General features: G+C 43.3%; 1 protein-coding gene across 11 annotated transcripts in view; it reads right to left on the bottom strand.

Annotated features, from left to right (window-relative positions):
- Nucleotides 1–15658, bottom strand: part of LOC120373518 (katanin interacting protein) — a 166125-nt gene that overhangs the window by 58723 nt on the left and 91744 nt on the right. The gene's annotated exons all lie outside the window — the stretch shown is intronic.

Here is a 15658-nt window from a genome sequence, read left to right as displayed (position 1 = left end):
AAACAGTGTTTTTCAGTTCACTTCATACAAGTATCCTAATGCAATATCTTTTTCACAAAAATGAAACTTACAAATGTATATATTTTTTGTTACATAACTGCACACAAAAAAACCAAAACAATGTAAAACTTTAGAGCCTACAAGTCCACTCAGTCCTACTTCTTGTTCAGCCAATTGCTAAGACAAACAAGTTTGTTTACATTGACAGGAAATAATGCTGCCTGCTTCTTATTTACAATGTCACCTGAAAGTGAGACTAGGCATTTACATGGCACTTTTGTAGCCAGCATTGCAAGGAATTAACGTGCCAGATAATCTAAAAATTTGTATGCCACTTCATGCTTTGGCCACCATTCCAGAGAACATGTTTCCATGCTGATGATGCTCATTTAAAAAAACGTGTTAATTAAATTTGTGACTGCACTCCTTGGGGGAGAATTATAGGTCTCCTGCTCTGTTTTACCTGCATTCTGCCATATATTTCATGTTATAGCAGACTCGGATGATGACCCAGAACATGTTCGCTTTAAGAACACTTTCACAGCAGATCTGACAAAACGCAAAGAGGGTACCAATGTGAGATTTCTAAAGATCGCTACAGCACTCGACCCAAGATTTAAGAATCTGAAGTGCCTTCCAAAATCTGAGAGGGACTAGATGTGGAGCGTGCTTTCAGAAGTCTTAAAAGAGCAACACTCCGATGTGGAAACTACAGAACCCAAACCACCAAAAAATAAAATAAACTTTTTGTTTGTGGCATCTGACTCAGATGATGAAAATGAATATGCATCGCTCCGCACTGCTCTGGATAGTTATTGAGCAGAACCCATCATCGGCATGGACGCATGTCCTCTGGAAGGGTGGCTGAAGCATGAAAGGACATATGAATCTTTAGAGCATCTGGCATGTAAATATCTTATGATGCCAGCTACAACTGTGCCATGCAAACACCTGCTGTCATTTTCAGGTAATATTGTAAACAAGAAGCTGGCAGCATTATCTCCTACAAATGTAAACAAACTTGTTTGTCTGAGTGATTGGCTGAACAAGAAGTAGGACCGAGTGGACATGCAGGCTCTAAAATTTTATTGTTTTATTTTTGAGTGCAGTTATTTTTTACATTTTACATTTGTAAATTCAACTTTCATGATAAAGAGATTGCAGTACATTATTTGTATTAGGTGAATTGAAAAATACTATTTTGTTTTTTACTGCGCAAATTTTTGTAATAAAAATAATAATATAAAGTGAGCACTGTACACTTAGTATTCTGTGTGGTAATTGAAATCAGTATATTTGAAAATGTAGAAAACATCCAAAAAATTAAATAAACGGTATTCTATTATTCTTTAACAGTGCCATTAATCGCGCAATTAATCGCGATTGATTTTTTTAATCACACAATTATTTGCAATTAATTTTTTTAATCGCTTGACAGCCCTAGTACAGATGCATAAAAGGAAGCTGCTCTTTGAAGTATTCATAAAGAAAGAATGAAATGCTAATTGTTAACCCGCATCTTCCTACCCACAGTGCTATAGACTTTCACACATAGATGTTGAGCATTACCTTTTATTATTTTACTTTTATAGTCACTTTTTATTGCCAGGAGTGGTCTGCATGTGCATCATATACTGAACTATGTGGATCAAAGAACAGATGTTGGATCCCATGCTTTTTTCCAGTGATCTTTTTAGTTGTGGTTTGTAGAGATTTTAATTATTTCAAAACAAATTTATTTTTCTTTTCAGGAAAAATATGTACATGAAGAATCAAGGGATTTAAACAAAAGCACCGTGGTAAATTCAGACTGATAGAAGACACAATAATTTGTTATAATAGAAGATCTTATCGGGTGTAATCCCATATTGCAGGGGTGGCCAAATTTACTGACCCTCCGAGCTGCATACGACAAGCTTCAGAAGTTGGAGAGCTGGGTCGCGCCTGCCAGGGCTTGGGTCTTCAGCCCCACGGGAGGCTCCTGCTGGGGCTTGGTGCTTCAGCACCCATCCTGCTGAAGCCCCAAGCCACCATAGGTGAGCCCTGCAGGCCTGAAGTTCCGAGACCCTCCTCCCAACTAGGCAGAAGCCCCAAGACACCCTCCCTCCCTGCTGCAAGGCAGAAGTCCTGAGCGCCTCCCCAAAGTGTGGTAGGTGGAGAATGGGGAGGAGAGGCTCTGTGAGCCTCACTTTAACAGTAAAAGAGCTACATGTGGCTTGCGAGCCACACTTGGGCCACCTCTGCCATATTGCTTGACCAATCAGAACTTCCATTGACTCTTTGACAGGCTGCTGAATCTGGACATTGGACTTATATTTTTGTGTCAGATAGCTAAACTTTCATGCACTTGCTGTATGAATAAATTGTACTTGTGTTTTTGAGCAAACAGCTCACCAGGAGAGGTTCAGCTAATGATCCTGCCCAGACAAACCACTGACTGGGCCTCACATTGGTTATAATCATATATACATGTTTCAGTGAAAGGTAATGAGAACTAATGGAGATCTAAGTAGGACAAGAAAAAGACATTCTTAAGAGGTTGGGGCTCAAATCCATTAAATTTGTAATGGGTGTCTGTAGAAAAATGAGTTACCCTGTCAAACTACATTGGCCTGATGTGGTTACAAATATTCTTCTCGGGGGGGATGGAGGAGTTTGACACAACAAGCCACAGACTCACTCACACAGTCAGGGGAGTGGGACATAACCTTTATGCTAGGGATCTATCATTGGGGGGTTAGGGGGTGGGAACCAATGACTTTACACTATGTTGTATTTTGAGATAACAGTGTAATACTTTGTAAACACATTTCTAGCACAGGAAGCAATATTAATCCGGCCCTTGCTTATACAGCAACTTTTATTTACTGTATTCTTTCTCCTTTCTATCTAATAATTTTTTAATTAACAAACTGAAAATGATGCAAAAAAGGAAAACAAACTGAAAACTTCGAGTTAATCACTGCTGGGCATTCTAATTGTAATGAAGGAACTGACTTCTGAACATAAGGATGGCTGAAGCCTTTGGTCATAAAGATAAGTGCACAATGGGGGACCATCTCAAAAAGTGCTGACAAGATGCTAACTCAGAGGCTGGAGCATGGAGAAAGCCTGAGACAAGGGTGAGTGTATCCTTGGTTACAGAGTCCTGGGGGGAGTTTTTTTTCTGCACGTAAATGCAAGTTTAGGCCTATAGCCAGTACAGTGATAGAGCACACACAATCTGATGCGAGGGAATACAATTCTCAGGCAAGGGATAATGGGGGTTGTGTGTTCTAGTGGAGCAGGAATTGGACCAGGAGTCGGAAGACCTGAGGTCTATTTCCAGGACTGCCACCGATTTCTTGTGTGACCTGGGGAAGTCACTTCCCCTCTGTTTTCCCTCCCACCCTTTGTCTGTCTTGTTTACTCAGATTGTAAGCTCTGCAAGATAGGTGCTGTCTCTCACTATGTATTTCTGCAGTGACTAGTACAATGGGATCCTAATGATGGCTGGGTCTCTAGGAACTACTGTAATACAAATAATAATAGTATTAAAGGAGAAGAGGGTCTCCTATTGTTTCCCTCCTCTTTCCTTTGTGTGTCTCATTTCTATGCACACTGTAAGTCGCTCTGGTCAGAGACCAGCTTTCTGACATACCTGTAAAGCACCAGACAAGTATAGCACTATACAATTAATAATAAATGAAGCTCCCAGCCAAAAACCCCATTAAGCTGGAGTTAAGATTGTAAATATTAATAATTTCAGAGAAAAAAATATTAAAGTTTTTAATTTAAAAAAACAAAAGGAACTTGAAATCCTTGAAATTCAAAGTTAAGGTTACCCACGAAAAGCCCCACAGAATAATGAATGACAAGGTTACTTACTAGTCACTATGCTTGTGAGAACACTAGCAGGGCTAGATTTAGAGGTCAGACTCTTCCAGAAAGCACTGGTCACTGCAGCTATGTCAGTTTTTCCAACTCCAAATGTTCAAAAATCATGAGTTAGGTCCCCAAAATCAGATTTTTTTTAAATAATAAAATATCAGGTTCTATTTATTTGCCTTAGGTTTTTGAGTCTTTAAGGGTCATATCTGTAAGATTTTCTCTACAACTATGAAGTCTTACATTTTACAGAAAATGAAAGTTGACCTACAGTAACTCCTTGCTTCACGTTGTAGTTATGTTCTTGAAAAACGCGATTTTAAGTGAAACGATGTTAAGCGAATCCAATTTCCCCATATGATTTAATGTAAATGGCGAGGAGCTTAGGTTCCAGGGAAATTTTTTTCACCAGACAAAAGACTATCTCTATCTATCTATATATATCTATACACACACACACACACACACACACACACCAATTTAGTACTATACACAGCAATGATGATTGTGAAGCTTGGTTGAGGTGGTGAAGTCAGAGGGTGGGATATTTTCCAGGGAATGCCTTACTGCTAAATGATGAACTAGCAATCGGCTGAGCCCTTAAGAGTTAACACATTGTTGTTAATGTAGCCTCACACTCTACAAGGCAGCAGAAATGGAGGAAGGGGAGACAATATGGCAGATAGAGACAGGCACACACACCATGTGTGGGAGAGAGAGAGAGATATGTGCATTGCCCCTTTAAGTATGCTGATCCCACTCTAAGTACATTGCTTTTTTAAGAAGATCAGCAAGTTGAGACAGCAGCTGCTGCCAGCAAGCTCCCTCCATCCTGAGCCCTGTTGTGTCCCCCCCGTCCCCACTCTATAAAGATGGGGTAAGCGGGGGGAGGGGGACACCCTGACATTAGCCTCCCTCTTCTCGCTCCCTGCACAGCAAGCAGGAGGCTCCCGTGAGCAGCTCCAAGGCAGAGGGCAGGAGCAGCACATGGAAGTGGGGAGAGGGACAGCTGAACTGCCGGCAATTGATAGCCTGCTGGGCGGCTGCCGCACAGGGAACTTAGGGGAGCGGGGAGCTGATGGGGGGGATGCTTTTAGTCCACCCTGGTTCCAAGCCCCCATCAGTTAGCTCCAATGGGCTGCTCTTCCTGCAAGCAGAGGACAAAGCAGACAGCTGCCAAACAACATTATAACGGAGCATTGCGCAACTTTAAACGAGCATGTTCTCTAACTGATCAGCGACGTAACAACGAAACAACATTAACCAGGACAACTGTAAGTGAGGAGTTCCTGTACTCACATAATCCTATGAGTCTAGGAGCTGGGGCTTTAAGAAAAAACACCAAATATAATGAAACTCTTGACAAAATCACAAACGTTGGCAGGACTGCTGGGCACATGCTTCTTTTTGGCCCTGAATATTGGTTGTAAGGTTACGTAGAGAGCCACAACACTGACTCCATCCCAGCTCCTGTCCACTTAATCAGAATCCATAACTGAGACCATGAAGAAGTGGGGATGAAGGTTGGAGAGTGTGCAGTTATACTGACAATATACTCAGAGAGAGACCATTATTGTTCTTTCTTCTTTAATGACCATCAGTGTAACCCTTCTGCCAGGGCTGGCTGGCAGCAATAAGGTCCAGGTTCAATATCCAGGGGTCCCTTTTAACAATACAGAACAGAACTGGCTCAAGCGTCCACCCAGTAGTCTGGGAAAACTTAACACAACCCCATGGCACCTCTAAGAGGTAATACTTCCCTATAACAAAAGAACTTTTATTTAAAGGGTAAGGAAACCAAGCATTAGTTTGGGAAAACACCACAACCACATTCAACAGCATGTGACCATAGGCAACCCTAACCCAACAGTGCTTTGGGCAGTGTCCTTTGCCCCAGCTTTCCACCTTGTGGTGGGAAAGTCAGACCAACAAATGTCTCTTGAACACATCACTCCTCTCTCCCTCCACTGCAACCCACTCACAGGTAGCTGTCCTTGGTTATCAAAGACCCAGAGTTCAGAAGTGTGTTCACAAGGTTCACCTTTCACACGTGGAGGATGTGGGGAGCATCGAGCAATGTCTCTGTGGTCACTGTGCTCCTCTGCAACTGGCTCTTTGCCACTACTTCTGCCTCTGCTGCTTTTCCCTGCTACTGCTGGTCGTGTGCTGCTGCTGTTGGATGCTCATTGCCACTTCTGTGATGCCATGTTCTGAGGTTCCACTGCTTAACCCAGGTCTTCAGTTATTTTAGCTCTTAGTGATTTCTCTGGGTAACAGGGAAGCTCATTGCCAGTACAGCCTCTGCATTGTCTTTCATTTTACCACTGTACCTCCACCAGGTCTAAGACATAGACCTTCTTATCTGTGATTCAGCCCCGTTAATCACTGAACAGAAATGATGTCTCTTAGCAGAGTCGAATTAGCTCTGTCTTTAAACACCGGAGAAGGGAAGGTCAAATGGTGTCTAGGACTCTTTAGGTAGGGTCCACACCATCAGGTAGTAGCACCTACCCCCTCTCTCCACTGGGATTTGGCATTCCTACCCCCTGCTTAAGTGCCACCCAGTCCCATGTCATGGTCCATTTTGTAAGAACGCCTACTAATTCCCCCACAGGTAGTAAGAGGTTTCTACGTACTGTCTTTATATGCCCAGGCTCCATTTAAGGTTTAATCTTGTAGACCGCAGATCCCTGAGTGTTTCCACCACCAGCCACTGGGAAGTGGCACAGAGTGGAGGAGATGCCAGCTGGACAGCTGGTCCAGAAGGACTTTGACTACCTCGGAAGGGGAGGACCTTAGTAACCTGGCCAGAGGGCCAAGCCACAAACAGGAAGCTGCAGCTCTAGGAGTGAAAGGGGCAGCAGAGTGAAACAGACGACGGGCAGAGACACCACCAGAGGAGAGCAGCGGCTGGCAAGAGCTAATCCCCAGAGCCACCAGGAACAGGCAGCTCCTACAGTGAGTTGACCCTGTGAAACATACTGTAAGTGACGGTATCTATACAATCTCAGAGAGAATTAAAGGTGACAATTGATTAAGTCTAAATTGGGTAGACTTGTGACTCGGTTTCCCAATTTTTACCCCCAACAGCAATGATAGATTACTTTTTATGTTATTAAATGTTATAACATAAAACACCCAGGATATGGAATGTGGTCGACTTAGTATTACTGAAGGAACCACAATGTTCACATTTCCCGCCTTTTTGGTGCTTAATTTCTCAACAATGCTGCATTAACATTTTTCCCCATTTAATTTATGCATCATCAAAACAAAGATTTACGGCTATGGTAAAATACAATATAATCCAATGATATAAGCTTTACATGACCATATTGTGAACTGGTCCAATATTTTGTTCTCAGTGTAGGGACGTCATTTATTTTGTATGGTCACAGCCCCTTGGTTAAACTATATATTCTGTCTGCTTCATTACAAGTGGGTCTCAATTTCTTAAAATAATACAAAATCTGATTAAAGGATTTATATAGGATAAAATACATCCCAGAATTAAATGAATGGAATTTAGGCATATAAAACAAATAAAGGTTTAGGTCTACCAAATATAGAGCTGTATTATATAGCTCAGGGATTAGCCTGAATTGGATTCTCTCCTGCAAACATGTGCCGGCCACCTTTACCACCTCACAGAAAATGTATTTGTGTCCAGACAAATAAATGTGGTCAAAGAAATGAGGAAAAATTGAAAAAGGTGTTCCTCACCCCTTTTCTGTTCTTGATGATGTCTGAAGGACTGAAGCTGCAGTGGCATCCATAGGTGCGGGAAGTGGGGGTGCTGCAGCCTGCCTCCAGCTGTGGCCCCAGCCTCAGCCCCCTTACTTCTGTCTGTGTACCCCACTCCCGGAACCACGGCCCCACTCCCAGAACCCGCTCTAGGGGTGTGTGGACAGGAGTAAGGGGGGGCGAGGTAAAAAGTTTGGGGACCAGAGGATTCAGGGGGCCTGGGGCAAAGCAATTTCGGGGGCCCCTTCCATAAAAAAATTGCAATACCATACAATACTATATTCTCCTGGGGGGCCCTGCGGGGCCCGGGGCAAATTGCCCCACTTGCTTCCCCCCCACGGGCGGCCCTGGGAAAAATAAACCTTCCACATCTCGGCACAAACCCCGTTTTGAGAAAACTTCTTTACAAGGTATCACTGGTTCTCAGCATCAGCTAGTGCTAAAAGGCACTAAAGCTCATTAAAAGGGTTGGACAAATATTTTCCGTCAAAACTTTTTTTGGATCGAAAACTAGGGGTTTTTAAAAAGCAGAAAAAAATCATGGACAATGTCTGCTTTCCTTCAAAATTTGTTGTGTTTTTTTAAATTGAAAAGCTGAAATTAGTCTGCCAAAACCTGAATATGGTTTGGGGTTTCAGAAGTGTGAGACCAAATATTTGCTGCTTGCTGTGTTTGATTGCTTAAAGAAACAATACAAAAATTCTGCTTAAAAAAATCCAAAACTTTTGAACCACCTCAGCTTGTGACCAAATGCCTGAGCCCATCCAGTCAGAGATTTTTCCAGGTTTCTGATACTCTGCTGGCTTCCTTGACTCATATCTGTCTCCATAACTTTGAGTTCATTTAGCTTAGAACATAAGAACAGCCATACTGGGTCAAACCAAAGGTCCATCCAGCTCAGTATCCTGTCTACCGACAATGGCCAATGCCAAGTGCCCCAGAGGGAGTGAATCTAACAGGTAATGATCAAGTGAGCTCTCTCCTGCCATCCATCTCCACCCTCTGACATACAGAGGCTAGGGACACCATTCCTTACCCATCCTGGCTAATAGTCATTAATGGACTTAATCTCCAAGCATTTATCTGTTTCCTAGACACTGGCTCCATGGGGTCCATCACAAACTGGAGACGGTTACTGTGGGTTTGTCTTTAGTATAGCTTATGTACATACTCCACAAACTGAACATTTGAGCTTGTCCAGAATCTGGGATGAGCCTATGTTGTGAAAACTGAAATGCTCAAAATGCATGTGAATGGACACAGGGTGCTAAAATTAAATTAACCCAGAGGTTCTCAAACTGGGGGTCAGGACCCCTCAGGGGGGTCACGAGGTTATTACTGGGGGTTGTGAGCTGTCAGCCTCCACCTCAAACCCTGCTTTGCCTCCAGCATTTATAATAGTGTTAAATATATATTAAAAAGTGTTTTCAATTTATAAGGGGGGGAGAGGTGTTCGCACTCAGAGGTTTGCTGTGTGAAAGGGGTCACCAGTACAAAAGTTTGAGAACCACTGAATTAACCCTTCTGAAGCCTAAGGGAATGCAGGGGAGAGGGGTCTCCCTTGGTAGGGTTGGGAAGGAGGTAGGTGGTGTAGGATATTGGTCTTCTCATGTGATCCCTCCCCCAGTGGCTAGTTTAAATGAAGCTACCTTCCCCTGACATGAATCTCCCTATGGCACTGAAATTAAATATAGACTATAATTTGGCATTTGAGAAGTGAAAGGGATGGTAGCCCTAATGGAAAAGCTAACAGTTTGGCTCTTCTGCAAGCCTCAAACTGCTGAATGAGCTTTAGGGTAGGGAAGGCTGTGCCTCCCAAACAGCCTGGCCCTGCCCTCTATCCGACCCCCACCCACTTCCTGCCCCCCGACTGCCTGCCCCCCTCAGAATCCCTGACCCATCCTGCTCCTTGTCCCCTCACTGTCCCCCAGAGACCCCCCCCAACCACCACCCCAGGACCCCACCCCTGCTCCCTATCCCCTGACTGCCCCGACCCCATCGACTGAGTCCTGACAAACCTCCAGAATGCCCACAATCCAACCCCCCCATTCCCTGTCCCCTGACTGCCTCCCCAACCTCTGCCCCCTCGACTCCCTGCCCCTTATCCAACCCCTCCCGGCCCTGGCCCCTTACCCCCGCCTCCGCCCCTCTCCCGGAGCCTCAGCGCATCCAGGAGTGTCCCTGAACAGCGCAGCAGCCCCGTGCCTCCGGCGGGACCTGAGCTCCTCCCCGCTCAGAGCCACGTGGTAAGGGGGTGGGGCTGTGAGCTCCAGCGGGGCCTGAGCTCTCTCTATTCGGCCTGGAGCTCACAGCCCTGCCCCCTTACCATGCGGCTCTGAGCGGGGCGGAGCTCAGGGGCCCCGCCGGAGCCACGCTGTACCACTGTTCAGGGACGTTCCTGGGTGCGCTGAGGCTCCGGGAGAGGGGCAGAGGTGGGGTTGAGCTGGGGAGGGAGCCTCGGCCGTTCTCGCGGGGGCCCCTGCTGAGCCCGGGGCCTGGGGCAAATTGCCCCACTTGCCCCCCCCTCTGGACGGCCCTCTTGGGGACCACTACTTTACGTTTCGTTAGCTGTTCTGACTATAAAAAGTGTTCCAGCGCCACTATTGGCATATTTTGACTCCTGAATTGTCCAGTTTGGCCGATGTACATAGCAGAGGGGCATTGCTGGCATATGATGGCATATATTACATTGGTGGATGTGCAGGTGAATGAACCGGTGATGGTAATCTGGTTAGGTCCTGTGATGGTGTCGCTGGTGTAGATATGTGGGCAGAGTTGGCATCAAGGTTTGTTGCATGGATTGGTTCCTGAGTTAGAGTTACTATGGTGCAGTGTGCAGTTACTGGTGAGAATATGCTTCAGGTTGGCAGGTTGACTGTGGGCGAGGACTGGCCTCCCACCCAAGGTCTGTGAAAGTGAGGGATCATTGTCCAGGATGATCGGCCAAACTGGACAGTCCTTACGGAAAAGGATAAATGGACACAAATCAGATATTAGGAATGGCAATATAGAAAAACCCGTAGGAGAACACTTCAATCTCCCTGGACACACAATAGCAGATTTAAAGGTAGCCATCCTGCAGCAAAAAAACTTCAGGACCAGACTTCAAAGAGAAACTGCTGAGCTTCAGTTCATCTGCAAATTTGACACCATCAGCTCAGGATTAAACAAAGACTGTGAATGGCTAGCCAACTACAAAACCAGTTTCTCCTCCCTTGGTTTTCACACCTCAACTGCTAGAAGAGGGCCTCATCCTCCCTGACTGAACTAACCTCATTATCTCTAGCCTGATTCTTGCTTGCATATATATACCTGCCCCTGGAAATTTCCACTACATTCATTAGACAAAGTGGGTATTCACCCACAAAAGCTCATGCTCCAATACGTCTGTTAGTTTATAAGGTGCCACAGGACTCTTTGCTGCTTTTACTAGAATATGTTATGATATAAAATGGAGATTTATACTTTGGGTATCAGATAAGGGTTTTGATCCAGTATTTGCACCTATTTAGTGCATTTTAGAGTACTCGTTTTTTCTAACAAATAAGGGATTATCCATCTCATCGTTTAGAATGCATTTAGATGCAATAGCAGCTTTTCATAATCCTGTGGATGGTAAAATCAATTTTTTCTTGTTATATTTTTGAAAGATTTTTAAGGGTCAGTTGAATCTTTACCCACCAGTTTCTCCATGGGACTTAAACCAAGTGATAACATTTGAACTTTTATCTGCTTGATATTTATTTCATCTTTCCATTAAAACAGCCTTTATTATAGCAGTTACGTTGGCTAAAAGAATTAGTGAATTTTATGCCTTGATGGCAGACCCTCCATTTACAATTTTTTATAAAGATAAACACCCACATTTTTTTTACTTAAAGTAATTTCTGATTTTCTTGTTAATCAATGTATTAACCTGCCAATACTCTTTCCAAAACTTCACACTCATAAGAGTGAATTAAAGTTACATTGTTTGGATGCAAAAAAAGTTCTGGCTTACTATTTAGACAAAACTAAAGTGTTCAGACCTCCCAACTGTTTATTTCCTATACAGATAACTTCAAGGGAAAAGTGGTTAAGAACATAAGAACGGCCATACTGGGTCAGACCAAAGGTCCATCTAGCCCACTATCATGTCTTCCGACAGTGGCCAATGCCAGGTGCCCCAAATAAGTAAAGCCAAGCACCTCACTGCTAGGGGACAACAGGCCAGCCAGAAACTGCTCCCCAGGCCCCAGCGAGATTTGAACTCATGACACCTGGTTTACAAGACCAGTGCTCTAGGTCAGACAGTTCAATGAAGTGAGTTATAAGAATGTTTCACATTCTTCTTCTCCTACTATTAAAACACATTCTACCAAGGTAGTTTCTACTTCAGCAGCATAGATCTATTTCATTAATTGAAATGTGTAAAGCAGCCACATGGAGCTCAGTACATACTTTTACTAAACATTATGCATTAGACATAGCTGGCATGTCCTTATTTACTTTCTCCATACCAGTCATGATTTTATAGACCTCTATTATATCCCGCCTTAGTCATCTCTTTTCTAAGCTGAAAAGTCCCAGTCTTATTAATCGTTCCTCATATGGAAACCATTCCATATCCCTAATAATTTTTGTTGCCCTTTTCTGAACCTTTTCCAATTTCAATATTTCTTTTTTGAGATGGAGGGACCACATCTGCACACAGTACTCAAGTTGTGGGTGTACCATGGATTTATATAGAGGCAATATGATATTTTCTGTTTTATTAGCTATCCCTTTCTTAATGATTCCCAACATTCTGTTCGCTTTTTTGATTGCCGCTGCACATTGAGAGGATATTTTCAAAGAACTATCCATGATGACTCCAAGATCTCTTTCTTGAGTGAAAGCAGCAAAGAATCCTGTGGCACCTTATAGACTAAAGTGGGTATTCACCCACGAAAGCTCATGCTGCAAAACGTCTGTTAGTCTATAAGGTGCCACAGGATTCTTTGCTGCTTTTACAGATCCAGACTAACACGGCTACCCCTCTGTTTCTTGAGTGGTAACAGCTAATTTAGACCCCATCATTTTATATGTATAGTTGGAATTATGTTTTCTAATGTGCATTACTTTGCATTTAGCAACATTGAATTTCATCTGCCATTTTGTTGCATCTCAAGAGAAAAAGAGTTCTCAAAATTTGTCAGAGTCCTGTTGCCAATGCCATGAGATGTAGCGATTGAGGGTCTGGATGGTGCACTCTTCCCATTTTTATGATAGGAGATATGGCAATACAGGTAAGTGTTTGAATTTCCTTTTGTAGAGAAGAAACTAGTTCATGTACCATTGCTGTCTTGACTATGCTGGAGCAATGAGTATCATTTTGGCTGAGTCCTGTCTGATCTTTTTTACCACCTTAAACAATAATGGAAAAGGCAGGAAAGCATACATCAGATCTGTCCCCCAATAGATGAGAAACATATCCATCAATGACTGAATGTCTATCTCTTCTCTCAAACAAAAGTGAGGGCATTTGGTATTGAGGTTGATGGCAGAGATCTACATTTGGAAATCCCCAAAGATTGATAATGTCTTGAATCACTGATTCCTCTAGAGACCATTTGTGAACCTGAGAAGAGTCTCTGCTTAGTTGGTTTGCCAGTTTATTGTTAGATCCTGCTACATGCATCACAGTTGGATAAATTTCATGACATATACACCAGTTCCATAGTTCTATTGCTTCTCGGTAAAGTTGTGATGGATGGGCACCTCCTTGTTTGTTTACAGAATATACTGCTGACGCATTGCTGATGGCAACTTGCAACACAGAGCCTTGAATCTGAGGGAGTAAGGATTTGAGTGCTAAATGGATAGCCTTTAATTCCAAAACACTGATGTCAGTTTGCAATTCTTGCAGATTCCAGAGACCCCCTGTTAATAATTTGTTGAAATGTGCCCCCAACCCATCTTGGAAGCATCTGTTTTAATTATTACTGAAGGAGGCGGGGGGTTGAACATTATTCCCTTCAGTACATTCCTGGGCTTCATCTACCATAGAAAAGTATTCCAAGCTTTCCTTGGATTGTAAGCATCGTGTACATGCTGTGCACCGTGAGAATGAAATTTCTTGAAATCCAGAGGTTTCATTCTGAATCTTGTGTAAGGTGTAACAGATGTGTTAAAGTCACATGACCCAGAAAGCTGAGGAAGAACAGTACTTCCTGCACTGATTTCTGGAGAAAGCTGGATTTCAGTTTTTGGAATTTTTTCTCTGGGAGGAATGCTCTCATTACTGTGGAGTTGACAACTACTGCTATGAAAATAATTGTTTACACTGGGTGCAATATGATTTTTTCTTGTTTGTCGGAAAACATAATTTTTGGAATAGAGAATACGTGAAGAGAATGACTTTGTTCAACTCGACTTTGGAATGAGCTTTCAGAAGCCAGTCACTGAAATATGAGAACACAAAAATGCATTGTCTGTTCAGGAAGGCTGCTATTACAGAAAGGCATTTTGTAAAACCCCAAGGTACAGTAGAAAGGCCAAATTGGAAAACCTTGTATTGGACCTGTCCCAGGGTTAAATGAAGGTAGTTTCTGTGAGATGGTTGAATGGAAATTGGATGTAGGTATCTTTTAAATAGAGAGCAGCAAGCTAATCTAGAGCAGAAAGAGAGAGGATGACTGATCTAAGAGTCAGCATCCTGAAGTGAAAATTCCTAATGTATTTGTTTAATTTTCTCAGATCTGGGATTGATCAGAAACCTCCATCCTTCTTAGGAACCAGAATAAAACCCCTGATTCCTGAGATCCTCCAGGACTTCCTCTATTGTTCTCTGTAGTAGAAGAGAATGGATTTCTTCCCTGAGAATTCTCTTGTGAGAGGTGTCCCTGAAAAGGGAAGGAAAGGGAGAGTGAAATAGTCTTGAACTGTATGGTGTAACCCTCCTTTCCAAAATCCATCTGTCCATAGTGATGTTTTGCCATGTATTGTACAAATCAGACAGACAGTCTCCACAGGGTAGACAATGAGCATCTATGGTTTGTTTGCAGCTCTTGGTTTTAATATCAAACTTGAGGTCTAATATTAGGCAAAAAGAAGTCATAGAAAAGTACTTCAGTCTCATCTTGAGTTTGGAGAATCTTTTCCTAAATTGAGACTGAGAAGGAGGAGGCTGCTGTTGTTGCTGTTTTTTATAAAGATGTTTTCTTTGAGAGTAATAACCACTTCATCGAGTATATGCAGATTCCAGATGGAGGTAAGAGCATGATAGCAGTGGCTAGTACAGTTTGAGAACCATTTGGAAAGTCTTTGGGCTGATATTGCTATGCCTTTTGATCTTTCCTCAATGGAGAGGAAAAGCTTCGGAGATTTCCTAAAGGCTTTCGTCCCGTTCAGATAAAAGGCTAAGGGCTTGTCTTCACTACCGGGGTAAGTCTACCTATGTTATGTTACCCCAGCTACATGAATAACGTAGCTGGAGTTGACACAGCTTAGATTGACTTCCCCCGGTGTTTTCACTGCACTGCGTTGACGGGAGATGCTCTCCCATCAACTTACCTTAATCTTCTTGGGGAGCTGGAGTACGAGGGTCAACTGGAGAGCACTCTGCATCGATTTGGCGAGTCTTCACTAGACCCGCTAAATCAACCCCTGCTGCATCAATTGAAGCAGTGTCGATCTCCCCATAGTGAAGACCAGCCCTAAGGCTCTCCTAACATCTAGCATATGCAGTATAGCCTCCCTATTATCAAAGTGAGATAGGAGAAAAGGTTGGTAGGTGAATCAGGTGCTTTATGTGAAAAGACAAGGTCATCTTAGGGTTGCACTTTGAATGTGGCCTAGGAGTAACCTTGTCTTTAAAGAATACTCGGGGGGGGGGAGCCATTAGTGCTGCTATCTCCCCTATTCTCCTCACCGAGGTGATGGCTGCCAAAAATGCCATCTTCATTGATAGGTATGAAAGTGAACAAGAGGCCATAGGTTCAAAGGGTGGTCTAGTCAGGCTCTTTAAAACTAGCTTTAGGTCCCATGTTGGAGTGGGATATCTGGGTTGGGGACAGACATTGCCCAC

The sequence above is a fragment of the Mauremys reevesii genome, linkage group 10, assembly GCF_016161935.1.
Source record: "Mauremys reevesii isolate NIE-2019 linkage group 10, ASM1616193v1, whole genome shotgun sequence".
Taxonomy (NCBI): Eukaryota; Metazoa; Chordata; order Testudines; family Geoemydidae; genus Mauremys; species Mauremys reevesii.
Note: the sequence above shows the minus strand (reverse complement) of the source record. Positions and strands in the feature narration are given on the sequence as shown.